Source organism: Ornithodoros turicata, unplaced genomic scaffold (genome assembly GCF_037126465.1).
Source record: "Ornithodoros turicata isolate Travis unplaced genomic scaffold, ASM3712646v1 Chromosome36, whole genome shotgun sequence".
Lineage (NCBI taxonomy): Eukaryota > Metazoa > Arthropoda > Arachnida > Ixodida > Argasidae > Ornithodoros > Ornithodoros turicata.
The window spans coordinates 56,750-69,359 of NW_026999366.1; the positions used below are offsets into that span (position 1 = coordinate 56,750).

Below are 12,610 nucleotides of genomic sequence, written 5' to 3' on the forward strand. Positions count from 1 at the left end.
CAACAAGCACACCAGTACGAGGTTCAGGTGACGGCTTTGTACCTGCTGAAATTTGGCGATGAGGTTCGCTGGGCTTGCTATTTGATTACCGTTACCGCTGTTTCCAGACGGTTACGGCTGTGTACCCGCTGCACTTTCTGAGGGAGCTTTTTTAACTGGCACATGTCCGTCACAGGATTTAGACTGTAGAGCTTGCAGAGTCTGTCTGGGTCAGGCAAGGTGTGTCTAGCGAAGTGAATTGCTGGCGGAACTGCAACGGCTGTCTCTGCCGGGCCGTTCTAGTACAGAAATATGTGATTCTTCGATTGTGGTCGATAGAGTATCATGATATCTTCATTGTGTCCTTCATTGTTTAAGTGTGCTGACTTGTTTCAGACTGGTACGGAGATAAAACAGGACCCCTGTGGAGGACGTTTGCTGCCCAACATCTACTACGACCCTCCCTTTTCCTACCTAGCTGTTACACATTGTATGTGGTCCAACACCCTGGTCAGGTACGTCTTTTATGCGGGAATACGCATATTCAGTGGAGTTTACACTAAGTACACACTATACACATAAGAGGACATGCGTAGAAAAGCTTGCCCATGGGGTCCATGACGACGAAGCATTGACCTTATAGGTAGTGATGAGTGCGGGCACGAAAGTTCGTACCCGCACACGTACCGCAACCGCACACCCGCATCCGTACCCGAACATCCCGACGCCTATCCGCATACCAGCCGATATACCGCAGCCCAATGCGTACTCATTATGAATTATATGCCACATGATCGTGACGGCACGAAATGAGTTATTGATACTGAGGACAATGTCCTTCCTTTAGCGAGCCATTTTTCCAACGCGTACGCTGTGGCCACTGCGGACATGGTTGCCAGCTTACTCATGCGAAGTGTACCAGTCTTGGTGTCCGAAAGATAGCCGAAGTTAGCCCTATGTGGCAAACAATAACAACAACTTTATTTTGAGATGACGAATTGGATGTGGAACGTCTTGTAAAGTATTTTGGGCCAAATGTTCGAATGAATCGGGTCATACACCCAATCCAACGGTTGGTTCTGCGCCTGCTGGTACTGCGGGTATACCTCCGTAATCCGGCTGAGGCAGTGCGAGTCTACTCGGCACCTTGCCCGCAACCCGCGATGACACGGAATTGTGTACTCGAAAATAACAAACTTGCGCGGGTACCCGCGGCTATCCGCGGGTTTACCCGCACTGCAGTCATCTTTCCTTATAAGCACAACGACAAGGACGCGACGTAACAAACACAACGCCAGCCTGTGTTGTGTAGTTACATACATCATTGTACTTGTTACAAAGTGGTTGTTGTGTTTCGTTGTAAAAAACTGTTTTCTCAACGCAATGCGGGCGACAAGAATACGTATCCGTAACGCATGCATTGCCGTCAGCAAAGATATTCATCTTTGAACTCCAATTGGCCATGCAATGGAGCACGAACTGCTTCTTGAATAGGTTCATTGATTTTCAGTCCAATGTGTGGCAAAAGCACAACTGATCGAAAAATTTGATCCATTGAAAATTTTCTAATTGGACCCTTTACTTTTTTTCGACTGGACGATTATCCGAACTGTACTACCAGCATGCTCTGGTATGATGCACCTCCTTAATTTCATCACAAGGAATATAGCGTTTTTGAAACACAGCTGTTACACCCTTGTCTTGTGGCTTACACAGTGCGACTTCCGGTATACACTTCCTTAAAACTTTCTTTTTTGGCAAGGTAAGACGTCCTGTAATAATGCGGTTCCCAATGTTTCGCTCTACTTGGAGTTCGTCAGCCTGGCGCTGCGCCAGGCTAACGAGCTCCAAGTAGAGCGAAACAGCTGTCCCTGGCTGGGAGTGCACGATCAAATTGTAAACATATGCTCAACGTGCAGCTACAGAGCTTCGGCTATTTTTTTGCTTTATATATATATTATATATATATATATATAAGTGAAATAATAAGACTTGGACTACAGATTACACGAACGTTAACAAAACTAATTTATTTAATGGGCAATTTAACACATAGTTTAAAAAAAAGAATGGTCGACGTTTCGACAGACAAAAAGTCCTCTCTCTCTCTTCTGTCCTGACTCTTTTTGTCTCTTTTGTCTCTTTTAGTCTCTTTTTGTCCTGATGAAGACAGTGCCACTGTCGAAACGTCGACCATTCTTTTTTATTCTATGTGTCACATTGCCCATTAAATAAATTAGTTTTTGTTAACGTTCCTGTAATCTGTAGTCCAAGTCTTATTATTTCACTTTTATTCAACTTCATAGCCGTCTGATATATTAACCTATTTGTTCTATATATATATATGCAAATACGCTACAAAATTTAGGTTCGAACGACCAGGATGTTGAATATAGATAGGGGAGAAAAGACACCAGAGACTGACGTAGGGAGTAGGGGAAAGTTATTTATTAAGCTGGCATTTAAACTAAGGGTCTGGGAAGTCTACGTTTCGGCGGAAGCTCCGCCTTCTTCGGGACTGAGAGGAAAATCTCTGTACAAGGTCTTTTAAAAGGTTACAAAAGTGTCGTCACAGTTGGTACAATTCCACTGTGAGGCATTCGTTAGTGAGTCATGTTCTGGAAGATTCCGGAAGGTTCCTGGGTCATCGGCCGGGGAGATTACGTGCCAGAGCCTTGGGTCGCGCTCGTTGAAAACCTGTTGTCCGGGGTGTTCTTAGAGTCATTGTGTCCAGCTGTAAAGAAAAGAAGAAAAGAGGCAGCGGGCACTCCGAGGACATACAGAAAAAAAGTTATCCGGATATGCTTCTTACAGTTGATAGCACTCCTTTATCCTCATTTATTACAGATTGGAATTTGTAGATCAAGTACCATTCGCGTTGCTCTCTGCAGCGATCGGATGTGAAATTTGACTCTAAAATAAAAAGTGCGACGTTATTAATGGAATGACCGGGTCGACTAAAATGGCGAGAAACCGGGAGGCTACCTTTTTTCGAAACATCTGATCGGTGGTTATTGAATCGAATCCTAAATGAATTTTTACTTTGACCTACGTATTGCGCGGAGCATGTTGTACATTGAATGATATAAATAATGTTACTGGAGTTACAGTCAAAGTCGCCATTGATTTTAAGGGAGAAGTTGGAGTTTGTACTCTTGACCGCTGCCGTGCTTTGCATTGATTTGCATATTTGGCATCTTTTACCATTGCATGGATGGCATCCCGCCGTAGGTGTTAATGGTTTGGGAACTTTGGAGTTGACTAGTCTATCTTGGAGGTTGCGGGCACGTCTGTAGGTAACTCGTGGCTTCTCGGCAAATATTTGTCGTGTCCGTTCAGATTGCAGAAGGATGCTATGTTTGCGGTGGAGGATACTGTTAATATTACCCGCGCCTGCACCAAAGGTAAGAACAAGGTTTACGCGATCGCCCTTGGGTTCGTCGTTGCGTTTACCGAATACGTTCCTCCGGTCTGCTTGTCGTGCTTTGGACAGGGCGTCTCTTACTAGACTGGTTGGAAAATTACGATTAACGAAGGTCTGCTCTAATTCCGCGAGGTTTTTGTTTAGAACATCGTCGTCCGAGCAGATCCTCCTGTATCGGAGTGCCTGGCTATAAGGAATGGCGAGTTTAGTATGGCGCGGGTGGCAACTGTTAAAGGAAAGATACTGCTGAGCATCAGTTGGCTTTCGGTACAGGTCAGTGGAAAAACCCTTCCCGGTTAAGGTTACTTTTACATCTAGGAAATTAACAGTCGTTGCCGAGAAGGAGTGGGTGAACTTCATTGCGGGGTGTACCAGGTTGAAATCGCGAATGAATCCTGTGAGATCTTCTTCGGAGTGGGGCCAAAGCATGAATATGTCGTCCAAGAAGCGTTTGTATAGACTAGGTTTTTTGTCGCGCACGGCTAGAAATTTTTCCTCTAGTGCACCCATGAAAATATTTGCGTACGTTGGTGCCATCTTGGTTCCCATAGCTGTGCCATTTATTTGTAGATAGTGGCGGCCGTCAAATTCGAAGTTATTATTTTTGAGGATCAAGTTGAGTAGAGTTGGTAATACAGATGGGTCAACCGCGCGATCGGAGTACTTCAGATACGCCGCCTCCGCTGCTAGCACGCCATCCTCATGTGGGATGTTAGTGTAAAGGGAGGTAACGTCTAGCGTTACAAGCAAGCTTGCATTGGGTGGTTCACATTTGCTAAGTATTTCGAGGAAATGGTTGGTGTCCTTAATATATGAGGGTAATCGGGGAGGTATATCTTTATGGAGGTGGTCAACGAAGCTAGAAATTTTCTCCGTGGCGGTGCCGATTGAGGAAACTATAGGTCGCCCTGGGTTTCCTGGTTTATGGATTTTCGGTAACATGTAGAACCTGCCTGGTTTAGGGTTTTGGGGGGCTAGAAATTCATATAGGCAGGAGTCGATTATTTCACGCGCTTTTAGGGATTTTAGGGTTTTGGTGATTTCGGCAGCTATCTTATCTGTTTTATCACTGTCAAGCGGCTCATAGAACGTGTTACAGCCCAGTTGTCGGAAGCCCTCGTTAAGGTAGTCCTGTTTGTCCATCACTACGATTGCCCCTCCCTTGACTGCCCTTTTGATAATGATATCGCCACAGTTCTGTAAGTCGGAGAGGCTGCGCTGCTCAGCTGCTGTTAAATTTGGTTTAGTTTTGCGGTTAGATGAATTGTTGTATGCGTCAAGTACATCCCTTTGAACAGCCTTGATGTACATATCCAGGGCTTTGTCGCGGTTGGCATCGGGTGTGAAATCAGAAGTTGGTTTAAAGGGATTCGGATTGGAGTTAGGTTTGTCGAAAAAATATTCTTTTAGGCGCATACGTCTTGCGAAATTGTCCAAGTCAAGATGGAGTTGGTATTCATTTAGTTTAGCGTTGTTGGGGCAGAATGACAGACCCCGATTCACAAGTGAGAATTCTGAGTCGGTGAGGGTGCGGGATGACAAGTTCACAACGTTTTGTGATACAGTTACACGTTGTTGGACGGAAGAGGCCGCACCGTCCAATTCACCATCATGATCATGTTGAAGTTGGGGCAGTAATAATTGAGTAGAGGTGACCGGGGTTTATTTACCGAGATACTTTCTGGAGGCGTTTCATTATTATCAGCTAAAATAGGTGAGCAGACTCCGTCCCTGGCAAGTTTTTTGTGTTTAGTTCTCGATACGAGCTGTTCACGGAACCTGCAAAATTTTGACAATTCTTCTTGATGGGCGTCGGATAATGTCACGACATTATCCGACGCCCATCGGGGTCTGTCATTCTGCCCCAAAAACGCTAAACTAAATGAATACCAACTCCATCTTGACTTGGACAATTTCGCAAGACGTATGCGCCTAAAAGAATATTTTTTCGACAAACCTAACTCCAATCCGAATCCCTTTAAACCAACTTCTGATTTCACACCCGATGCCAACCGCGACAAAGCCCTGGATATGTACATCAAGGCTGTTCAAAGGGATGTACTTGACGCATACAACAATTCATCTAACCGCAAAACTAAACCAAATTTAACAGCAGCTGAGCAGCGCAGCCTCTCCGACTTACAGAACTGTGGCGATATCATTATCAAAAGGGCAGTCAAGGGAGGGGCAATCGTAGTGATGGACAAACAGGACTACCTTAACGAGGGCTTCCGACAACTGGGCTGTAACACGTTCTATGAGCCGCTTGACAGTGATAAAACAGATAAGATAGCTGCCGAAATCACCAAAACCCTAAAATCCCTAAAAGCGCGTGAAATAATCGACTCCTGCCTATATGAATTTCTAGCCCCCCAAAACCCTAAACCAGGCAGGTTCTACATGTTACCGAAAATCCATAAACCAGGAAACCCAGGGCGACCTATAGTTTCCTCAATCGGCACCGCCACGGAGAAAATTTCTAGCTTCGTTGACCACCTCCATAAAGATATACCTCCCCGATTACCCTCATATATTAAGGACACCAACCATTCCTCGAAATACTTAGCAAATGTGAACCACCCAATGCAAGCTTGCTTGTAACGCTAGACGTTACCTCCCTTTACACTAACATCCCACATGAGGATGGCGTGCTAGCAGCGGAGGCGGCGTATCTGAAGTACTCCGATCGCGCGGTTGACCCATCTGTATTACCAACTCTACTCAACTTGATCCTCAAAAATAATAACTTCGAATTTGACGGCCGCCACTATCTACAAATAAATGGCACAGCTATGGGAACCAAGATGGCACCAACGTACGCAAATATTTTCATGGGTGCACTAGAGGAAAAATTTCTAGCCGTGCGCGACAAAAAACCTAGTCTATACAAACGCTTCTTGGACGACATATTCATGCTTTGGCCACACTCCGAAGAAGATCTCAAAGGATTCATTCGCGATTTCAACCTGGTACACCCCGCCATGAAGTTCACCCACTCCTTCTCGGCAACGACTGTTAATTTCCTAGATGTAAAAGTAACCTTAACCGAGAAGGGTTTTTCCACTGACCTGTACCGAAAGCCAACTGATGCTCAGCAGTACCTTTCCTTTAACAGTTGCCACCCGCGCCATACTAAACTCGCCATTCCTTATAGCCAGGCACTCCGATACAGGAGGATCTGCTCGGACGACGATGTTCTAAACAAAAACCTCGCGGAATTAGAGCAGACCTTCGTTAATCGTAAGTCTAGTAAGAGACGCCCTGTCCAAAGCACGACAAACAGACCGGAGGAACTTATTCGGTAAACGCAACGACGAACCCAAGGGCGACCGCGTAAACCTTGTTCTTACATTTGGTGCAGGCGCGGGTAATATTAACAGTATCCTCCACCGCCACCATAGCATCCTTCTGCAATCTGAACGGACACGACAAATATTTGCCGAGAAGCCACGAGTTACCTACAGACGTGCCCGCAACCTCCAAGATAGACTAGTCAACTCCAAAGTTCCCAAACCATTAACACCTACGGCGGGATGCCATCCATGCAATGGTAAAAGATGCCAAATATGCAAATCAATGCAAAGCACGGCAGCGGTCAAGAGTACAAACTCCAACTTCTCCCTTAAAATCAATGGCGACTTTGACTGTAACTCCAGTAACATTATTTATATCATTCAATGTACAACATGCTCCGCGCAATATGTAGGTCAAAGTAAAAATTCATTTAGGATTCGATTCAATAACCACCGATCAGATGTTTCGAAAAAAGGTAGCCTCCCGGTTTCTCGCCATTTTAGTCGACCCGGTCATTCCATTAATAACGTCGCACTTTTTATTTTAGAGTCAAATTTCACATCCGATCGCTGCAGAGAGCAACGCGAATCGTACTTGATCTACAAATTGCAATCTCTAATAAATGAGGATAAAGGAGTGCTATCAACTGTAAGAAGCATATCCGGATAACTTTTTTTCTGTATGTCCTCGGAGTGCCCGCTGCCTCTTTTCTTCTTTTCTTTACAGCTGGACACAATGACTCTAAGAACACCCCGGACAACAGGTTTTCAACGAGCGCGACCCAAGGCTCTGACACGTAATCTCCCCGGCCGATGACCCAGGAACCTTCCGGAATCTTCCAGAACATGACTCACTAACGACTGCCTCGCAGTGGAATTGTACCAACTGTGACGACACTTTTGTAACCTTTTAAAAGACCTTGTACAGAGATTTTCCTCTCAGTCCCGAAGAAGGCGGAGCTTCCGCCGAAACGTAGACTTCCCCAGACCCTTAGTTTAAATGCCAGCTTAATAAATAACTTTCCCCTATGCTACTTTCACTATTCTCTCTGGGCCGGCGGCGTTCTTGGCCATATGTTGCTCAACCGTCAAGCGACTAATTACCTAAGAATCGTTGAAAAAGCTGCGAAGCTGTCCCAAAAGAGAACATCTGTTCCTTACGGTGACTTCATATCGTTACCATTTTGATAAAGAATCCGTTCGGTACATAGTCCGCGAAAAATTTGTGGAGGAACTCCTTTTTTTCTTGATGTTCTTTCTTTTCTGTTCATTGCGCATCTTCGGAGACGCGTCTTTTCTTCACCCCCAGTGTGAGAGGGTGGAGGAGCACAGCACCGCCTCATGCATCGAAGATGAGCTTTAACTTGCAGAAATAAAACAAAAGCGTGTGTATGGGGTGACTCTATCTGAACTGCCCTTACCTTGGGTTGCATTTTCTGTTTTCTGATAATATTTTTTCCAGGACGCAAGAGGCGACAGTGTGGTCTTTCTTCCTCTCACATTGGGGAAAGAAAAAGACGGGTCTCCGAAGATCCGAAATGAACAAAATAAAGAAAAGTCAACGTACAGGTGGACGCATCATCACAGTATCATGCGCGCAGGGAAGAATTTGAAAATATTTGAGAAGGAAGAAAACAAATGCACAAAAATATTCCGCTACGCTAAACATTTCGGCATTGCCGTTGTTTTCAAGTCATTTTCTTCAGCAAGACGCTCTAAATGTACGTGAAAGTATTGTACGCTTGCAGCAGTTGGAGATTGCCACATGTGCGCCACGAAGTCTCAGAGGCAGTCAATAAGCTCACATGACCATATGACTCTCGTTTTGCAGGATAGTGAACACGAGTGAATGCGATGACATGCATCTTGATCAATGCTACCAACATCTCATCCCTGCATATAAGTAAGGGTCACCTTTCATAATGGCTTCTCTCAGCGGATGAGTCGGTAGCGTATCCAAAGCGCCGATCCAAAGATAGCGGATTCTAAGCAGGCCGATGACGCTGGTTACTTTTTTTGGAAGGGTACAAATCGCTGAGGAACTCCGGTGTGGATGGTTTTTATATGTTGATAGTACGTCCATGGAATATCCAGTGGATTAAAATGGATATCTATTACACGTGCACAATATCCAGGACTACACGTCTTATGGATGTTCATAAGACGTTTCTGGTTATCTGGGAAGATTCAAAGCAGGCCGATGACGATGGTAAGTTCTTTGGAAGGGCACAAGTTGCTGAAGAACGCAGTCTTCCACGACTGACATTAAATCTGGTGTCTCATGTGCCGAGATTTCGGCACATGAAAAAAAGCAAAAAAAAAAGTAACGTGTGGACAACGTTAATCCACAGACGCGACCGTCTTCGCGTCGCTCGTGATCGCACTTGTCTGGCGACAAAAAATTTCGAACTATGATTATGATCACGATTACTTACCTTCGCAATGGGACAGTTGGCCTCCATGAAGGGGGAAGGTGCTTACATTAACGTATAAACTACGTGTTTTCTACACTGCGCGTAAGCAATACCGTTCGAAGGTAGACATGGAATGATGGGAATGATGGCATGTAGTCTTGAGTCGGAGTGCCAACATGAAAGGAAGGCTGCTGAATAGCCGCATTGTTTTCATAAAAACTCAGGGCAACAGATGTTGCCTGTCCCAGTCGCAGAGCCCACTGGTGCCCTTGCCTGATGCCCCTCAACGGAGAGCAGAGCATAGACGCTTAGCACGAAGACGCAAATACGGCTCGCATTTACAACTACTAAGAAGTCAGAACAATGTCTCTCAATGGTGATTAGCTCCGAGAGTGTTGAAGATGGCCATCTTAGTTCCTGTTTTGGGACAGCTCTTTTCCAATAGCGTACCTACTCTGCCTGTACGAAAATTTCTGGAAGCTAATTTGTTTATTTACAGGGACGACTTGAATAGAAGTCTATGCTACACAACGACAGACACGCAAAATGCGCCTACATTTTCAGGAGTAGTAGGATTCAACGTAGATAATTTCTGTAAGGCAAGCGCTCTTATAGATGGACTAACAGCGGTAAGCATCACTACGGGAAAAAATCATATATTTCGTATTTTCGTGTTGTTTAAATTGTTGAAATGTAAACGAGGTCGTAGCGCTGAAAAGTAATAGAACGCTTGTTTTTTTCGATTGTGCGAACTTTTTTCTGCGAAAATACTTTGTTTTGAATTTTCCGGTAACTGCATTTCCAAGGAAATTGTTTCGCGCGTGATGAAAAGAAGATACGAGGATTGACGGCATTAACGTTTAATAGCGATGGATCGTATTAATGATTGATTAGTATTGTGCGAGCTCCAAGCGTCTCAGCAGCAGACTATTAGTGATGAGGTACTCTGGTACTACAGACGGACCGCTTCTTGATAGAACCAAAGAATAGATCCGATACTCAGGTTTAAGGAAACCCAGTGTTGCAAACCTAGTGGAGTTATTGCCGTGGTGTCCTTCTTCACATATGATTAGTGATACTTCCCAAGCAGCGCGCCAATATCGGTCCAATATTGGCCCAATGTGGGCTGCCAATATGGGGGTGCACATATTGGCAAGCCTGTAATATCACCAACGGGGAGTTCGTGTAATAATAAAGAATTATCCTGTATAATATTCACCACCGATAATACTTTTCTCTGATCTTTGCTTTTTTTATTTCTGCGGATCTAATTGATCCACGTTACACATGATTGCAAAAAAAGCAGACAAAACACGGCATCGCCCAAAAAGAACGAACAACTACGCCCGCCTTGCTGAAGGCCACAAGCAATCCCACGCAGCTGCCAATGCCAAAGATCCCTCAGAAGCCTTCATTGGGATCGCAATATTCTGTGAATTAAAAATTTCCCACCCGCTCCGAGACTACAAAGGAGCGAAACACTTTCGTGACGGTGACGGACATACGCCAGAGCAATTCACACGGCTTGCAGCAACTTGAAAGCACCTAATTTTACAGAAGAGCCATCCCTTCCTATCAGACATTGTGTTTTTTACTTAAAGGATAGCGAAGGAAGATGGCGGCTATTTCCAGAACGGGGAATGTTGAGTTGTCGAATTCTAGCGAACGTGACATTGGGATTGCCAAGTACGTTGACAGTTTCGAACAATGTGTATCATCTGCGGGAAGTTGTTGGATGTAACGATGTCCTGAATTGGGTATTTCACACGGTTCAACGTTCAATCTTGACGTGCTGCTTGGGCATTTGTGCAACACGGGTACGTACAATTTTCTATATTTTGAGTCAATATGGGGTGTACGCGGGCAATATGGGGCCCATATCGCCAGGATTTTTCCAATATTGGCTCAAAGTGGGCATTATGGGGCCTGTATTGTCCATTTTCATCCAATATGGGAAAACTCTTGGCGAAACAGGCCCCATACTGGACCCGTATCGCCAATGACCAGCCAATATGGGCCCAATATTGTGTGCTGCTTGGGTCCACTGACACAATGAATACGTCACTCACAAAGCAAGTCGTCTACCTCAGGCGGATCCTTCGCCTCGCAACCAGAGAAACAAAACTCCTGGCATGTATACATCATTTTTCTCAACACAACTGTATCTGTGCTATTTCGGATCTCAACACTAAACAGTACATTATTTACTACACCTGAAGGCACTTCAGGAAAAGCACGCTTCACCGGAGTACTACCGGTTTCAGCTATAACAACACTCTGAAAGATGTGTCCTTCATGTGCGTTTGATAGGAGCCCCGAAAGTGGAGAATACGAGGCCTCTGCTTAGACACCACGTTAGGAAACACGCGTGACGCAACATTAAGCACGGTGTCAAAGCATAGACATCATTTTGAGGTCATGTCGTTTTAGCGCTTGTCGACATATTCCGATTGGCTTCATGCCAGAAGACGAACGTATTTTGGCAACGTCAATGCTTCTTCCGAGACATAGTAGCAGATTTCCCCTCAGCTTAAGCCAATCGCATCGACTCAGTGTGTAATAGTAGGTCGCCATCGCATCATTGAAAGTGGTCAACAGTAGGAGACCTCATGTAGAAAACTGAGTGTTTAGTGCGAGATTATCGGATGAATATAACTACCGAGGTCGAAAGACGCCCGGAACAGTGCACAAAAAGAGTAAACGGACTATTTACAAACGATTTTCGAGCGGATCACGGGTGCGGCCATATTTATGGTCACGTGTAGGTTGACATTTGCTGTGACGTGCGACCAGGACCTGTCCTAAATGCATTGCCTTCTCCCAGCACGTTTTCGTCTATGGAGCAACATTTGACGCTGCAACTGTGCCGTCGAGACAGGGGAATTTCCTTGCGTGTCAGGCCGACTTCGGCGAGAACCGTCCTTATATCCATGCCGAAAGTAGAATACTCTTTTAAACGCCACACAACTGTGCCACAAAAGGTGCCGAGTAATAAAGACTCATAGCCGTAGGGATGATCACATGCATTTGATTTCAGGCTTGATCCGAAGCACGCAATTGGCGCCAGGCGCTGCGTCAAGTCCTGGCGCTAGCGTGAAGTAAACTAAAAATAAAACGTTATAGTTCAGTCCAAACCCGGGCCCCGTTAAAATTCATCTAATGCTGTTGATTCTGAAACTTTACTGAAAATGCTCATGGGTGTCATTTTCATGTGTGATGTGTGACAATGATAGGGTGAGTGATGAATACACGTCTCGTCTGTCACCGTTCTAGGGCAAAGGCTCTACAGTGAGCAAATCGTGTACCACGCAGTGTGGGGTTTCGGGACACTCGTATGACACCAACTTCTTTGGTCCATGCAAGGCTCCGCAGACTGTAAGTGCATAGGGCAGAGTCAACACTATCTAGATGGATAAAGCCTTGTCACCCGTGGATGTGGCGTAGCCAATCAGAACAGTGTTTTTCACGGCGGTAGCAAATCCCGGTCGAACCTTCAGCTT

At 45.1% G+C, this 12,610-nt stretch overlaps 1 long non-coding RNA gene across 1 annotated transcript; it reads left to right on the forward strand.

The window, feature by feature from the left end:
* The first annotated feature begins 409 nt into the window (after window positions 1-409).
* Window positions 410-9,704, forward strand: LOC135373959 (uncharacterized). The gene is made up of 3 exons (XR_010416688.1): window positions 410-494; window positions 8,528-8,599; window positions 9,610-9,704. It is a non-coding gene; the product is annotated as an uncharacterized LOC135373959 (long non-coding RNA).
* Window positions 9,705-12,610: the final 2,906 nt, after the last annotated feature.